Source organism: Rattus rattus, chromosome 1 (genome assembly GCF_011064425.1).
Source record: "Rattus rattus isolate New Zealand chromosome 1, Rrattus_CSIRO_v1, whole genome shotgun sequence".
Lineage (NCBI taxonomy): Eukaryota > Metazoa > Chordata > Mammalia > Rodentia > Muridae > Rattus > Rattus rattus.
This window is the reverse complement of record NC_046154.1, coordinates 152,322,209-152,327,880: the sequence shown is the minus strand read 5'-3', so window position 1 is coordinate 152,327,880 and position 5,672 is coordinate 152,322,209.

Sequence of the window (5,672 nt, the reverse complement as noted above, 5' to 3'; positions counted from 1 at the left end):
GACAAGATGGATGATGCAAAGAAGTGCAGACCGACACGAGCCGGATGTAGATCGCTCCTGAGAGACACAGCCAGAATACAGCAAATACAGAGGCGAATGCCAGCAGCAAACCACTGAACTGAGAATAGGACCCCCGTCGAAGGAATCAGAGAAAGAACTGGAAGAGCTTGAAGGGGCTCGAGACCCCATATGTACAACAATGCCAAGCAACCAGAGCTTCCAGCGACTAAGCTACTACCCAAAGACTATACATGGACTGACCCTTGACTCTGACCTCATAGGTAGCAATGAATATCCTAGTAAGAGCACCAGTGGAAGGGGAAGCCCTGGGTCCTGCTAAGACTGAACCCCCAGTGAACTAGACTGTTGGGGGGAGGGCAGCAATGGGGGGAGGGGTGGGAGGGGAACACCCATAAGGAAGGGGAGGGGATGTTTGCCCGAAACCGGAAGGGAATAACACTCAAATGTATATAAGAAATACTCAAGTTAATAAAAAAAAAAAAAAGCAAGATGTAGAAAAAGCATTTATTTAGTGTGTATACTTTCACATTGCTATTCACCACCAACGAAGGTCAGGACTTGAACTCAAGCAGGTCAGGAAGCAGGAGCTGATGCACAGGTCATGGGGGGGGGGTGGTGTTACTTACTGGCTTGCTTCAACTGGCTTGCTCAGCTTGCTTTCTTATAAAACTGAGGACTACAAGCCCAGAGATGGTACTACCCACAATGGGCCCTCCCGCTCTTGATCACTAATTGAGAACATGCCTTACAGCTGAAACTCATGAAGGTGTTTCATCAAGGGAGACTCCTTTCTCTGTGATAACTCCAGCTTGTGTCAAGTTGACACACAAAACCAGCCAGTACACCCTTCTTCATGGTGTCCTTTGATTTCTCTGCAGCTTTCTGTATTATGAAATTTAGTATATGTATGTATGGTTTCATGAGCACTCCCTCAAAAATAGATCCTGTTATTTTGAGTCAAACTTCTTGAAGAGTAATAGTCCTGACACTTAACTTGAATAGTATGCTTTTCAAATTCTTTTTCTTTTTCTTTTTTCCTTCCTTTCTTTCGTCCTTCCTTCCTTTCTTCCTTCCTTCCTTCCTTCCTTCCTTCCTTCCTTCCTTCCTTTCTTTCTTTCTTTCTTTCTTTCTTTCTTCCTTCCTTCCTTCCTTCCTTCCTGTCTGTCTGTCTGTCTTACACTTTTTTTACAGTCCAGACTTTATCCTCTTCATGGTCCACCATGTGACTGCTCCACATCCCTCACCTAGTTGCCTCCAAGAGGATGCCAACACTGCCATATCCACACCACAAGACCTCCCCATTCTCTGGGGGTCTTCCTATGGGATCGCCCCTCTCCATAGTTTCTTCCTTATTTTTCCTAATTCAACCACAGGGATCACTAACTTCTGTCCACTGGTCAGGGTAAATATCTGCATCTGACTCTTTCAGCTGCTCGTTGAAGAGTCATGATAGGCCCCTGTTTCTAAGAACATCATGTTCTCAGTAATAGTGTCAGGCCTTGGGACTTTCCCCTGAGCTGGATCCCAATTTGGGCCTGTCATTGGACTTATTTTTCTCAAGCTCTTCTCCATTTTTGTTCCTGCAACTCTTTCAAACAGGAGCAGTTCTAGGTCAGAGTTTTTGACTATGGGATGGCAACCCCATTCCTCCACTTGATGCCTTTTCTACTCTACACCTCTCTACACTTTCTTCTCCCCCCTGTAGGGCATTTCATCTAAGGTCCCTCCCTTTGAGTCCTGACAGTCTCTTACCTCCCAGGTCTCTAGTACACTCTAGAGGGGTCCCTAGCTTCCTAACTTCTGAGGTTGCCTGTTTCATTTCTTTCTCCTGGCCCTCAGGGCTTCACTTCCAGCCTCACAATACCTGATCATGTTCCCCTCTTCCCCTCCCTGGTGCCTATTCAACCCAGGTCCTTCCCTTTCTCTCCTCCTGCAACAGATTTCTTCTCCTTCACTTGGGCCCTTGCATTTGTTAGCTTTTTTGAGTTTTGTGTATTGTATCCTGGGAATTCTGTATATTTTTTGACAAATATCCACTTACTAGTCAGTACATACCATGAAAATCCTTTTGGATCTGAGTTACCTCACTCAAGATATTTTCTGGTTCCACCCATTTGCCTGCAAAACTCATAATAGCTGAGTAGTATTTCATTGTGTAAATGATTCACATTTTCTGTATTCATTCCTTTGTTGAGGGACATATGGGATGTTTCCAGCTTCTGCATATCACAAATAAGGCTGCTATGAACTTAATAGAACATGTATGCCTGTGGCATGATGGAGCATCTTTTGGGTATAGCTCTGTCTTCAGGTAGATCTGTTTCCAATTTTCTGGGGAATCTTCAGTTTGATTTCCAAAGTGGTTTTACCAGTTTGCATTCCCACCAGCAGTGGAGCAGTGTTCCTCTTTCTCCACATCCTCACCAACATGTGCTGTCACCTGAGTTTTTTCATTGACCATTCAGATTGATGTGAGGTAGGATCTCAAGGTGGTTTTGATTTTCATTTCCCTGATCAATATGGACTTTTCAGATTGCTCTAAGTGCTTCTCAGCCATTTAAGATTCTGCTACTGTGAATTCTCTATTTAGTTCTATACCCCATTTTTTGATTGGGTTGTTTGGTTTCTTGGTGGTTAGCTTCTTGAGTTCTTTATGTATTTTGGATATTAGGCCTCAGATAAGATGTGGGGTTAGTGAAGACTTTTTCCTAATCTGTACATTACCCATTTTTCCTATTGGTACTTTACCTTACAGAAGTTTTCCAGTTTCATGAGGTCCGATTTATCAAGTGGATCAAGGACCTCAACATAAAACCAGATACACTGAATCTAATCGAAAAGGAAGTGGAAGAGAGCCTTGAACTCATTGGCACATGGGGAAATTTCCTAAATATAACTCCAATGTCTTAGGCTCTAAGATCAAGAATTGATAAATGGGACCTCATTAAAGGTTTTAAAATTCTAATATTATTTCCCATATGTGACAGCAAGTCTTTTGACATATGTGCAATATATTGTTATCTATGATAATAAATGCTACTGTTTTTATGTTTATAGATGAAAAATACTATTCAATGACAGATTCAAATTTCCATGCTAATAAGTGGCAGCATAGGTTCTTGATAGACTCAAATTACCACAGCTAACAAGTGGTTCTCAAATATCAAGATTGATGCCACAATGAGATGGCCGAATCCACCAAATTCATCCAAGAACTCAAACACTCATTTTTCAGGCTGCCAAACATCTTGGTGGCTGAAAGTGCTCTGCTGTGTCAACAAGTTGGCTTTGAGAAATGCCCCGTCCCTCTAAGCATACCCGTGCCTATGCTCCTACCTTCTCTTGCAGTGGTTCTCACCCTTCCCAATGCTACAACCCACATTTTGGTGATTCCTAACAATGAAATTATTTTCATACCCGCAACTGTAAAATTATTTTCACTTCAACTTTATAAGTGTAATTTTACTAGTTATGAGTTGTGATGTAAATATCTGAAATGTAGATGGTCATAGGTAACCCTACTGAAAGTCATTTTACCCCAAAAGGAAAAATTTTACCCCAAAGGGTTCAGGATGCACAGGTTGGGAACCATTGCTCTAGAGGAATCTGAATTTATCTCTGATGATTACTGATGAAAGAATATGAGAAGTATCTGTTTATTGTAATTATTCAGACTCTAAAATCCAATTCAACTGTAGAATACCCTAGAATGTTACCCTGTGCCTTTGCTGAACATATTATGTCAAAAGGATATATGAACTTTGCATTTAGCAAGAATTGAAATTGAATGTACATTTGTGCATGCATGTACATACGTATGTGGAGGCATATATCCTACTGAATTTATCCATTGAAAAATAGTAATAGTCTAAGATACTATCACAAAAACTTTTATGCATCCCTTCAGTAAATCATTGATCATAATGTTAAGCATTCATTAAACTGTATATGAATTCTACATGTATACTTTATAAGCTACATTAATATAAGCTACATAAATATATTAATGTAAAATTCACAAAATGAACATTAAAAATTAAGATGCATAGAAGTATAAGAAATATAATTTTTGTTCACTACACTTGAGTGCTTTGATGAATTCAACTAAATCAAAAATTTTCTTACCTTTATATTCTTTTCTCTTTTTTTCTTTGATTTTTTTATTTACATTTCAAATGTTATCCACTTTATTGGTTTCCCTTCCATAAACACCCTACCCTATTACCCCTTCTCCTTTTTCTATGTGGGTGTTCCCCCACACATCCACCCACCCATTTCCACCTCCCCTCCCTGACATTCCACTACCCTGGGGGCTGTCCTATATTGGCAGCACCAAGGGTTTCTCCTCCCATTGCTGCCCAATAAGGCCATCCTCTGCTACATATGCAGCTGGAGACATGGTCTGACTATGTGTACTCTTTGAATGGTGGCTTAGTCCCTGAGAGCTCTGATTGGATGGTATTCCTGTTCTTATGGAGTTGCAAACCCTTTCAGCTCCTTCAATCCCTTCTTTAACTCCTTCAATGGGGACCCCATGCACTGTTCAATGGTTGGCTGCTAGCATTTGTTTCTGTATTTGTCACACTCACAAGACAACTATATCAGGCTCTAGTCAGCTTGTACTAGGCATCAGCAAAGTGTCTGGGATTGGTGGCTATATATGCTCTGAATCCCCAGGTGGGGCAGTCTCTGGATGGCCTTTCCTTCAGTCTCTGCTCAAAATTTGGTCTCCATATTTCCTCCTGTGAATATTTTTGTGCCCCTTTCTAAGAAGGACTGAAGCATCTGCACTTTCATCATCCTTCTTGAGATTCATGTGGTATGTGGATTGTATATTGGTAATCCGAGCTTTTGAGCAAATATTCACTCATCAGTGAGTGCATACCATGTTTGTTTGTTTTTGTTTTGTTTTGTTTTGTTTGTAATTGGGTTACCTCACTCAGGATAATATTTTCTAGTTCCATCCATTTGCCTAGGAATTTCATGAAATAATTGTTTTTAATAGCTGAGTATTATTCCATTCTGTAAGTGTACCACATTTTCTCTATCCATCCCTCTGTTGAGGGACATCTGCCTTTTTTCCAGTTTTTGGTTACTATGTATAAGGTTGCTATGGGTGGAGCATGTGTCTTTGTTATATGTTGGAACATCATTTGGATATATGCATAGGAGTGGTATAGCTGGGTCCTCAGGCAGAACTATTTCCAATTTTCTGAGGAACCTCCAGACTAATTTCTAGAGTGGTTATAGCAGCTTGCAATCCCACCAACAATGGAGGAGTATTCCTCTTTCTCCATATCCTTTCCAGCATCTGTTGTCACCTGAGTTTTTTTATCTTAGCCATTCTGACTGGTGTGAGGTGTTTGATTTGCATCTCGCTGATGACTAAGGATGTGAGCATTTTTTTAGGTGCTTCTCAGCCATTTGATATTCCTCAGTTGAGAATTTTTTGTTTAGCTCTGTACCCCATTTTTAATAGAGTTATTTGATTCTCTATAGTCTAACTTCTTGATCTCTTTGTATATATTGGATATCAGCCTTCTATTTTATGTAGGATTTCTAAAGATTTTTTCCTAATCTGTTGGTTGCTGTTTTGTCCTAATGACAGTGTCCTTTGCCTTACAGAAGCTTTGCGATTTTATGAAGTCTCA